At 40.6% G+C, this 12,151-nt stretch overlaps 1 protein-coding gene across 2 annotated transcripts in view; it reads left to right on the top strand.

Moving 5' to 3' along the window:
- Positions 1-12,151, top strand: part of LOC131026591 (probable disease resistance RPP8-like protein 4) — a 44,966-nt gene that overhangs the window by 7,472 nt on the left and 25,343 nt on the right. The gene's annotated exons all lie outside the window — the stretch shown is intronic.

Raw genomic sequence — 12,151 nt, 5'->3', positions numbered from 1 at the left:
TACCTACGGTCAGAGAACATGTTAGTAGGCGTGGATTTGTCCTGAATTACAAAGTTTGGGTTTGTCACGGGGAAGCACCGCTGTCTATGCCGAGAGAACATGCTATAATGAATGAGGATGATGGATTATACAATAACTACGAAAGGATGGTGCATGACCATGCTGGACCTAGTAATTATCAAGATCCTCCAAATCTGGAGCAGCCGCCCAATAATGACGCTCAACAGATTTATAACATGTTGGATGCAGCGGATACTCCATTGTACGCAGGATGTGACACGTACACACAATTAAGTTGGATGACTCAATTCATGAGCATAAAGACTGAAAGCCACATGTCAGAGAGGACTTACAATCAGATGTCTTCGATGATGAAAGCTGCTTTACCAGAGGGTAACAACTGTCCAGAAGACTTCTATAGTACGAAAAGAAATCTACGTGGTTTGGGTTTGCCAGTAGAGAAGATCGATTGCTGTGTTAATAACTGCATGTTGTATTGGGGGGAAACTAGTGAGCTACATAGTTGTATGTTCTGTGACCAATCACGATATAAGGACAGCTTGCGTGCATCTGGGAGTCGCAGAAAGAAACAAGTGCCCGCCAAACAGATGCACTATTTTCCCTTGACGCCCCGATTGCAGAGATTGTTTGCATCTCCTGCAACTGCTGAACATATGCGGTGGCATGCGACCTCCACAGACGATGGGATAATGCGCCACCCGGCCGACTCTCCGGCATGGAAACATTTGAATTCAGTCTTTCCTGGATTCGCCGATGAGATCAGAAATGTGAGATTGGGCCTCTCTACAGATGGTTTTGCCCCATTTGCACAATCAGGGCGTCAATATTCTTCTTGGCCAGTTATTGTCACGCCGTATAACCTGCCTCCGTGGTTGTGCATGAAAGAACAATTCATGTTCCTCACAGTCCTCGTGCCTGGCCCATCAAACCCAAAGATGAAGTTGGACGTATTCTTACAGCCATTGATACACGAGTTAAAATCTCTGTGGGAGGTTGGTGTGAACACTTACGACATATCGTTGAAGCAAAATTTCCAGATGCGAGCAGCTCTGATATGGACTATCAGTGATTTTCCAGCGTACGCTATGTTGTCTGGGTGGGGTACAGCTGGGAAATTGGCATGTCCACATTGCATGGAGAATACAGAAGCATTCACTTTGCCGATGAGTGGAAAACAATCGTGGTTTGATAATCATCGGAAGTTCTTACCTCCTAACCATGTGTTTAGGAGAAACAAAACTTCATTCTTGAGGAATAAGACATGCAATGTTGGTCCACCAGAACAAAGATCAGGAATACAAATCTTGAATCAAATCGAGGGGTTAGGCTTCGTGAAGGTTACCGAAGACTTCGATGGCAGGAACGCTCAACTCGCCAAATATCAAGATGTAGGGTGGAAAAAGAAAAGCATATTTTGGGATCTACCCTATTGGAGACATCTTTTGATTCGACATAATCTGGATGTCATGCACATTGAGAAAAATGTGTTTGATAACGTGTTTAATACTGTCCTGAATGTGAAGGGGAAGACAAAAGATACAGAAAAATCTAGAGAAGAATTGAACACCTTCTGCAAGCGGAAAGAGTTGAAGAAAGTGGATAGAACTCGAGGGTATCCGAAAGCATGTTATACGCTTGACAGGGAAGAGAAGAAGATCTTACTTCAATGGATCAAGAGTCTTAAGTTTCCCGATGGGTACGTGTCAAATATTAGTAGATGCGTTGACATGAACGCCCTGAAGATGCACAACATGAAAAGTCACGACTGTCACGTGTTCATGCAAATCCTTCTGCCTGTTGCATTTAAAGAACTTCTTCCTAAGAATGTTTGGGAGGCAATTACAGAGTTAAGTTTCTTCTTCAGAGAATTAACATCCCGCAACGTGGCCATATATGACATGAGAATACTGAGTGAGAAGATAGCTGTTACTCTTTGCAAACTTGAGCGTATTGTTCGCTATTATTTTCACCACGCCGCAAGTATACGGTGTAGTTGCAATATAAGGGAAGCAAGGTCGTATTCCACAAGGATTGGTGAATTTAAACTTCTAAATACTATTAATAAGTTGTTTTCAATCTATTTAGACAACCAAAGATGAAGAGATATTGAGAACTAAAACAAAGCTAAATAAGCAAATAAATAAAATAACAACAAGATAAACTTAGTTAATAAATTGGGGAATGACTCGAAGGAAAGTTATCCTAGGGACTAGATTTCGATGGATCGTAATGAACTTCAATCTAAAGCAATATTAATCTTGATATGGCCTACTTATCTAGGGCGATCTCCCCACTAGTTTTAGCCCCCTCCCGGACGACTAAAACAGTAGATTACAGGTCATAATTGCCGTCCCCGGTCAATTTCTAACCTATAACTCCCAAGAGCACAAAAGATCAACAAGCCCTCACCCACCTCTCAACCTCCCGGTTTATTGAGATGATATGTATCAAACTCCTAATCTATTGTAATTATCCTCTCCCGATTCAAATCACAAATTAGAAATGCACAAAAGGTGGCCAACCAATCATACAAGAGATAAATCTAGGACTTGAAAAGATAACAATAAGCACAATCAAGATATATATTGAACAAAGAAATCAATCCATTACAAATCCATCTAATCTAATCCCTAAGATAAGAGATTTTAGCCAAGCATATTCATAATAAAAGCAAATCTCAAGTCATAAGAAAACATAAATAAAGATATAGAGAGATAGAGATTCATAGACAAATCCTATAATCTTGATCTTCAATCATGTAGTCTTGATGAGCTCCTTTCCAAGTCTTCCCCTTCTTTATTTGATTTTGGTGTTGTTTTTGTGTGTGGAAGAGAGAAAAAATGGTAGAGAATGGAGGCTAGGGTTTGGAATTGGAGAGAATTGGGGAAGATGGAGTGGGTGTGTGATGTTGGGGATGATGAATAATGTGAGGAAAAAGGGGGAGAAAGGGGTTTAAGGGGTGAAAAACCCGACTGGGGCCCACTTGGGGAGGCTCCGCCCTTTTCCCGCGGTCCTGGCCCGCGCCCGCGGCCGGCAAACGTGGGGGAGAGTCAGGGGACCCGCGGTCCCGCCCCGCGGCCGCGGGTGGTGACCGCGGGTGTCTGCTGGAGTCGGGGCAGCTGACCCGCGGTCCCACCCCGCGGCCGCGGGTGGTGACCGCGGGGTACTGGGCGTATTGCGCAGGCCGCTCGTTTTGCTCCGTTCTCCCTCGTCCGGACTCGGATTTGGTCGCCGTTTGCGCTCACGGATTCCTCTCGAGACGTACTTCAATCTCATATCTTCAAAATCCTCCAATTAATCATTGATGGTTCCTGAAATTACTCCAAAACTACACCAAGATATCAAATCTTCATAAAACTAAATATTCGGGCACAAACAAGCATTCACAAGCAAAACATGAAGGGAAATGACAACAAAACATGTGGAATTGAGGTACGAAAACCATGTTTGTCAACCCCCCAAACTTAAAGTGTTGTTTGTCCCCAAACGACGAAGAGAAGAGAAATAAAAGTAAACAAACATGTGAGCATGAATTGGTGTCATTTCAAGGGCTTCAAATTTTACAAAAAATCTTTCAAAAGTGCATCACAAGTAGAAATGCATTCCAAGAAGTCACAAGTGATAATGAGTTCAATATTATAACCTCCAAGCTTGAATCCTAACAAAGTGGATGTTTCAATGACGCACTCAACTCTCAAGTGTTTAGAATGGACGTGTTTGCACTCAAATTGAAACAAATATGCAATCTACCATAAGCTTGCCATTTATCCTAACTCTCTATACTTCAATGTGTTACAAATAAAGATCAAAAAGGGCTTCTATTTAGGTTGCAATGAGAGCTCTTTGGTGAGGTGAGGTGTTTATAGGCAAAGTGACTCATATCCCATACAATTCCCAAATTGAATATGTCATATTCACCATTGTTCTTATCAATCAAAAACCAAAATCCCCACATTTCTTCTTTTCACTCTTAGTGATACTTATCATGACTATGATTCAAAAGGCAAATCACTCCCCTTTATGCTCTTTTATTCACATTCATTTTCATTTCTTTTTCTTTTTGAGCTCATAGGGGATTAGTGATTTTCACACAATCAAAGCTTGATAAGCAATTTCAATCATTTCCCAAACTTTTTTTCTTCATCAAAGCAACCACTAACACTCTAAGTTCTACCCCTTTATCATTGGTTCATTCAAAGAAAGGCTACAAGGCACAAAAGGGGTAAACTAGGATCATATGAGAATTTGGCACAATTGGGGTCAAGTGGCTAACAAAGATGGCCTTAAATCACTTCAATATTAACAACACATCTACTTTTATTTTCAAGAGAGGACTCATGGCAAGTTCTAGAGACCAACATACATGCTCAATCGATTTACACTCAAGAACAAAATGAGATTGTGATAATATGACAATCAATGGCTCAAATCTTACAAGCTCATTATCAAGTTCTTGGAGGCAAAACATTTAACTCACTTGTCACAAGTTCAAACTTTTCATGCATAATCCACAAGTGATACACACAATTTCTTTTCAAAAGCAACATTCATATCATAAGCCCAACACACATTTCATCCAACTCATGTTTTTCAACAATCAAGCTCAAAAACAAAAGACAAGGAAAAGCTCAAAAACAGAGACAAAATCTCATTATTCGAAAACTAAACTAACTAAATAAATAAACAACGGATAAACGAGATAAGTAACCCATCTTCACCCTCCCCCCAAACTTATTTCACACAAAGGAGAAATAAGTTTGGATGAAGGAGAAAATGGTTACTTGTCTCGTACTCACAAACGAGGTGGAGGCTTAGGTGGTGGCCATTTCTCATCAAATTTGCATGCTCCATCCACCGCGACCCAAAAATATGGTGGCTTTGCAATTCTTGAGACATCCCGGGCGTCATGATAATCTCGTTCACCATCTAGAGTACCACCACACTCAAACAATTCCTTATTAGACAAATCAAAGTGAAAATCAAAAGATGAAGATAAATAAAAGTGAAAGAAGCAAGCCTTCATAGAATCGCCTGTGGCGAGGTAAGGATCGACAAAATTTTTGACTTTGCTTTCTTTAAAGCTTGTGAAATCTTCATCTTTTTGAAATTGTAGAGGTTGTGTCGGAAAAGTTGGGCTCTCGACTTCAAGGGGTTTGGAGAATTGATCCTCATCTTCTTCATACTCTTCTTCAACTTCTTGAGGCTCTTCACTTAGCATTGGCATTGGTTCCTCATACAAGGTTCCATTTTGAAGGCTAATGGCCATGCAAAAATCATCAATTCGCTTTTGATTTTCCATAGTGGTAGCCAAAGACCTTCTTTGCTCTTCTAGCATAACCTCCGATTTTGCTAGACTTTTTTCTATCCAAGCTTGTGTAGCTATGAAGCATTGAAGGAGATCGTCTTTTGAATTTGATTTCTCCTCTTGATAGTATCGATTTCCCCCTTGGAAGCCTTCTTGAGTGGAATAAGAAATTTCATAATTCCAACTATTGAAATGGTCCTCATACTCCAATGGTGATTGCCACTCCATGGCATTGCACCCCATGTCATAAAAGTCACCATAGGAAGGTGTTGGTTGGAAGGCTTTTTGGATCATTGGTTGCCTACAATTTCTTTTGGCTTCCAAAACACGCAACTTAAGTTGCATCAACGCCAATTGTAGTTGGAGTTGCTCAACCAACTCATTCCTTCCATCATCCATTTTTGGTGCCGCTTTTACGGTTGTGGAGCAATTTTCTCTAACAAAAACAAATAAACATATAAATAAACAAACATAAAAACAATATCTAAATTAGATAAAAACAACTTTTCACAATATCAAAAGTAAAAACTCAACCAATCCCCGGCAACGGCGCCAAAAACTTGTTCGCTATTATTTTCACCACGCCGCAAGTATACGGTGTAGTTGCAATATAAGGGAAGCAAGGTCGTATTCCACAAGGATTGGTGAATTTAAACTTCTAAATACTATTAATAAGTTGTTTTCAATCTATTTAGACAACCAAAGATGAAGAGATATTGAGAACTAAAACAAAGCTAAATAAGCAAATAAATAAAATAACAACAAGATAAACTTAGTTAATAAATTGGGGAATGACTCGAAGGAAAGTTATCCTAGGGACTAGATTTCGATGGATCGTAATGAACTTCAATCTAAAGCAATATTAATCTTGATATGGCCTACTTATCTAGGGCGATCTCCCCACTAGTTTTAGCCCCCTCCCGGACGACTAAAACAGTAGATTACAGGTCATAATTGCCGTCCCCGGTCAATTTCTAACCTATAACTCCCAAGAGCACAAAAGATCAACAAGCCCTCACCCACCTCTCAACCTCCCGGTTTATTGAGATGATATGTATCAAACTCCTAATCTATTGTAATTATCCTCTCCCGATTCAAATCACAAATTAGAAATGCACAAAAGGTGGCCAACCAATCATACAAGAGATAAATCTAGGACTTGAAAAGATAACAATAAGCACAATCAAGATATATATTGAACAAAGAAATCAATCCATTACAAATCCATCTAATCTAATCCCTAAGATAAGAGATTTTAGCCAAGCATATTCATAATAAAAGCAAATCTCAAGTCATAAGAAAACATAAATAAAGATATAGAGAGATAGAGATTCATAGACAAATCCTATAATCTTGATCTTCAATCATGTAGTCTTGATGAGCTCCTTTCCAAGTCTTCCCCTTCTTTATTTGATTTTGGTGTTGTTTTTGTGTGTGGAAGAGAGAAAAAATGGTAGAGAATGGAGGCTAGGGTTTGGAATTGGAGAGAATTGGGGAAGATGGAGTGGGTGTGTGATGTTGGGGATGATGAATAATGTGAGGAAAAGGGGGAGAAAGGGGTTTAAGGGGTGAAAAACCCGACTGGGGCCCACTTGGGGAGGCTCCGCCCTTTTCCCGCGGTCCTGGCCCGCGCCCGCGGCCGGCAAACGTGGGGGAGAGTCAGGGGACCCGCGGTCCCGCCACGCGGCCGCGGGTGGTGACCGCGGGTGTCTACTGGAGTCGGGGCAGCTGACCCGCGGTCCCACCCCGCGGCCGCGGGTGGTGACCGCGGGGTACTGGGCGTATTGCGCAGGCCGCTCGTTTTGCTCCGTTCTCCCTCGTCCGGACTCGGATTTGGTCGCCGTTTGCGCTCACGGATTCCTCTCGAGACGTACTTCAATCTCATATCTTCAAAATCCTCCAATTAATCATTGATGGTTCCTGAAATTACTCCAAAACTACACCAAGATATCAAATCTTCATAAAACTAAATATTCGGGCACAAACAAGCATTCACAAGCAAAACATGAAGGGAAATGACAACAAAACATGTGGAATTGAGGTACGAAAACCATGTTTGTCACGTATCTTCCCGCCTAGTTTATTTGATTCAATGGAGCACCTACCAGTTCATTTGGCAGATGAGGCACGATTGGCTGGTCCAGTGCAATATCGGTGGATGTATCCTTTTGAAAGATATTTGAGGACATTAAAAAATCATATAAAAAACAAAGCCAAGGTTGAGGCGTCCATCGCCAATGCATACTTACTTGCAGAAATGTCAACCTTCTCTTCGTTTTACTTTGAAGATCAAATATCTACAAAGTGGACAACTTTGCCTCGCAATATTGAGATGCCCGTTGCTGAAAATGATGATCCTCTTTGTCTCGCCATATTCAAACCTATTGGGCGTTCACTTGGCCGAGGGACGAAGAGATACATGTATGAGCGCGAATGGCTTGCTGCACACATGTATATTTTGAGCAATTGTGCAGAGGTTGCAGAGACATATAGCAAGTGAGTATTCTCGTTCAATTTACGTATAAGAAGTGTTCATCATATATAGGTGTTAACATATTTATTTGATTCTTTGTATCCAAGGATCTTCGAGGAGGAAAAACGATATGCAAATCCTTACATGACTGATGCAGAGTTTGAAGTCGCGTTTCACAACGAGTTTATTGTGTGGTTTAACCATTACGTAAGAGACGATAAATTTATGTTAAATATACATTTACTTACTCTAAAATTGGCTAGCAAACTTAAATGATATTTGTGTGAAACAGGTTTGTCGTCCTTGTAACGACGAGTTGAACCCTTATATTAGGTCGCTTGCAGCTGGACCATTAAGGGAGATTGAAACATACTCCGGGTATTTCGTGAATGGCTACAGGTTTCACACAACTGATCATGATAGAGAGAGTGCGACTGTGAACAGTGGCGTTTGCATAAAAGGCTCGGTGTATGGTAGTGATAGAGATGTGCTAGACTTTTATGGGCGTCTGCAAGAGGTTTGCGTGCTGGAGTATCCGGGGTATCCAATTAAGCAGACAGTCTTGTTCAACTGTGAATGGTTTGACTTGTCGGCTCAGGGAACTTCTATTGATACAGACTTCAAGTTAGTTTCACTGAACCACACACGAAGATATAAGAAGTATGATCCCTTTGTTTTGGCGAGTCAAGTAGTTCAAGTGTTTTACTGTCCCTATCCCAGTACGAACCAATCAAAGAAAAATTGGTGGTCAGCATGCAAAGTCAACGCAAGATCAAAGGTTGAAGTGTCTACTGCAGTATCTACATCAACATTAGATCAACCATTTCAAGAAGAAGTGGTTACTATTATGCCTACTCACACAAGTGTAGGCATTGAACAACCACTTCTCCTTCATCCCCTCGGTGGAGTCGTTGAGATTGAAGATGACGATGAAGCAGAAGACGATGATTCCCCGTTGACATCTAACGATAGTGATGATGATAGTAGTGATGCTTATGAATAAATGTAAATGCACATTTTGGTTGAATTTGATTGCAAATTTGTTATGTTTGTTAGTTACTGTTAATGTTATGTTTCGCTATATATTTGTTAATTTAATTGTATGCAACAGGCATCATGTCTACCTCTCGAGGTATCTTGGGATTTGGGAGGCGATCTGGCGTTAATGCGCCAGAAGCTACAGCAGATACATCTGATGGGTCTGGGACGCATATTTCTGGGACTCCCGAGACTCCCCAGGCTTCTAGTAGTTCACGGGCTAGAAGGCCTAGGGGCCCTACAGCTGCCGCTATCAGAGAGAGAGAGGTTAAGGCACCTGATGGGATGACGGTATTTCAGAGGCATCCTACGACTGGGTAAGTACATTAGTTAAAATTACTGTTTCTCGTACACCATGATTAAGTGACAAAATTACTTGTACACAGTGTTTTGTTGGAGCCCACTGGCCTGTCCGCAGCTTGCACGCGCACATTTAAGATGTTTGAAAACCCAGGCGGGTACACATGGAAGTTGACGCCCCCGGCGATGAAGGATAAATTTTTTGATGAATTACAGGTACAATTAAATTTATAATACATATAAATATATCATATTAAATTGTTAAAATGTTTGATATTAAATTAATTCTCTTTCTTTCAACAGAAAGAGTTTACGTGGCAGCCCGATGATGAGCGTGACGTGAGGAAAATGTGGGAGACAAAAGCCCGCAAAAGGTACTCCGACATGATGAGCGACTACAAGACAGATCTCAAGCAGTGTATCCGCCAAGGGAGAGAGATGTCTAGGCCCGTCTGGATGACTCCCGATTTTTGGACTGGACTCCGGGATTACTGGCATCAGCCCGAGGTTGAGGCTGTTTCAAATCGAGCTCGTGCCAACCGGATGTCCGAGCCCGATGGGGAGGGTACAGGGATCAGTAGGCACGTGGGCGGGTCCCAGTCGACTCGTATCATGCAGCAGTATATGGTATGTAATTAACAAATAATTAAGTATATAAATTAAATTAATATATTGACTAATATAACTTATTTATCTTATATAAATGCATCTACAGAGCTTGGATCCTGGTACTCCCCAGGATGCACCGAACTATGCCACCTTCCTCCGCCTCCACACGTACGCCGACGGAAGTTATACGTCGGAGAGAGATGCTAGAATTGACGTAAGTGTTTAAGTTTATTCAAATATTTAGTGAATGTATTTATTTTCTAACAATTATGCATTGTTATGTATGTATTAGGCCGAGGTTCATCGACTGGCCGCTGCCACAGGACGACAGGAGCGGCTAGACGAGGTGTATTTGGAGGTGGTGCAAATTGATAGGTCACGGATCTACGGCGTCGGGAGTGCCGGGCAGAGTCAGGCTAGTAGGGGGTCTATCCGCAGCACGGGCAGTTCTGCGGTGTCTCAGCAGCTTTATGAGACACGGATCTCCACGCTGGAGGAGCAATTGGCGGCAGAGCAAGCACAACGCCAATCCATGGAGGAGCGCATGGCGGCAGAGGAAGCACAACGCCAACAGATGCAGGACCGCATGGCTCAATTGGAGGCGTTTATGAGGATGTATAATGCTCAGTCACCTCCACACCCTGATGCCGATGATGATGATGATGATGATGCTTAGACTTATGTTTATGTTTTCAAACAAAATTACATCTGCACTTTCTTTTCAAATTTATGTTTTATTGAACTATATATTTCAAGTGCTTTAATTATTAAAACTATATATGTTTTATATATTTATGGCAATGATGATGATGATTGCATTTAACATAAACAAATAAATTCAAATCACATTATAATAACCAAATTAAAACACTTTTGGTGTATTAATGTTTAAAAAAAAAATTAATTAATTAATTAATTATTAAATATTAATTAAATATTTTACCGACGATAAAAATAAGGACCGAAACGAACTCGCTCACTAATTAACAACATATTTCAGGTATTATCTCCACATATTCAAAGATTATAATTATATGAGTGAGTATATAGCATTTAAATGAATTAATAGATGTAGATATATTAATAATACGAGTGTTCTGTACTGGTGATCACTCGAAAAGAATTTCAAAGTTAAGCGTGCTTGACACAGAGCACAAGCAAGATGGGTGACCCACTGGGAAGTCGGGTCGCCGACTGGGAAGTTCGTCTAAAGTATGCAATACCGTATAAATACGGAAATAAATTGTGGATATACAATATACAATAAAATAAATAAATAAATAAATAAATAAAATAAAATAAAATAAAATAAAATAAAAAAATAAAATAAAAAATATTACCGTGGGCAAAACGCCGTCGGTAGTTACCGACGGCAATTTTCCCTCGGTAAATACCCGGCCATCGTCCGGCATGACCCACCGGCCGGCGGTAGCTTTTTACCGACGGCGATTCGCCGCCGCTAGTTAGCGGCGGTACTCGCCGTCGGTAGTTTTCCGGCAGGGTCAGCCGGACTCCGGTGGCTCTCTACCGACGGCAAAATAGCCCTCGGTACCTAGCGGCGGTGTCTGCTGCCGCTAATTCTCCGGCTAGGCTCCGCCGTTTAACGGCGACAATTCCGGCGGCATCGCCGCCGTTAACTGCCGACGGCGGATGTTCGCCGCCGTTATTGTCGTTGCCGACGACCCGTTTAGCGGCGGGAGAGTGCCGCCGTTATCGCCGCCGGTAACACTATTTACCGGCGGCCGTCTTTTGTTACCGACGGCATTTAGCCGTCGGTAATCAACGCCTTTTTTGTAGTGTTACCACATTGTTGTATGAATTTATGGATTGTGAAACCTTGAGTGCTGAATTGTGTTTGTAACCAAAATTGTTGTAAGTTGGATTTGTGTGAAAACAGTTTGTGTGTTTTTTTTTATATATATATATATATAGCTTAAAATTTTAAGATTATGTTAATATACTAATTAATTTCTGGCTTCATACTTAAAATTCATGAAATCCCTGTTGAGTATTTGGATGACGCTCAACATCGTCTGAAACGCCATCACTATTCCCACATGCTTTGCATCGAGATCTGGCATTGAGAGCTGTTGGCTTTTGATCCCATTTGCCCATTCCAACATTAGTTTTCTCATATCGCATAAATAATGATTTTGAATTAAATTTAAATTCAAACTTTAATTTATTACTTACATTTATTTTTAAAATTTTATTTTCTATTTTATTTAATAATTTTTTTACATACCCACTATTCAAAGGAATGTTTTATTTAATAATAATAATAATAATAATAATAATAATAATACACAATGCAATAGACGTAGTAAATAAAAATTTATAATTTGTATTTTAAAGAGTACAATAATAGTATTAAATATATATGTAGGTAAGAATCCTGAGAATTT

This window comes from Salvia miltiorrhiza, chromosome 5 (assembly GCF_028751815.1).
Source record: "Salvia miltiorrhiza cultivar Shanhuang (shh) chromosome 5, IMPLAD_Smil_shh, whole genome shotgun sequence".
NCBI lineage: Eukaryota > Viridiplantae > Streptophyta > Magnoliopsida > Lamiales > Lamiaceae > Salvia > Salvia miltiorrhiza.
The sequence above is the reverse complement of the archived record's forward strand: the minus strand, read 5'-3'. Positions and strand labels throughout refer to the sequence as shown.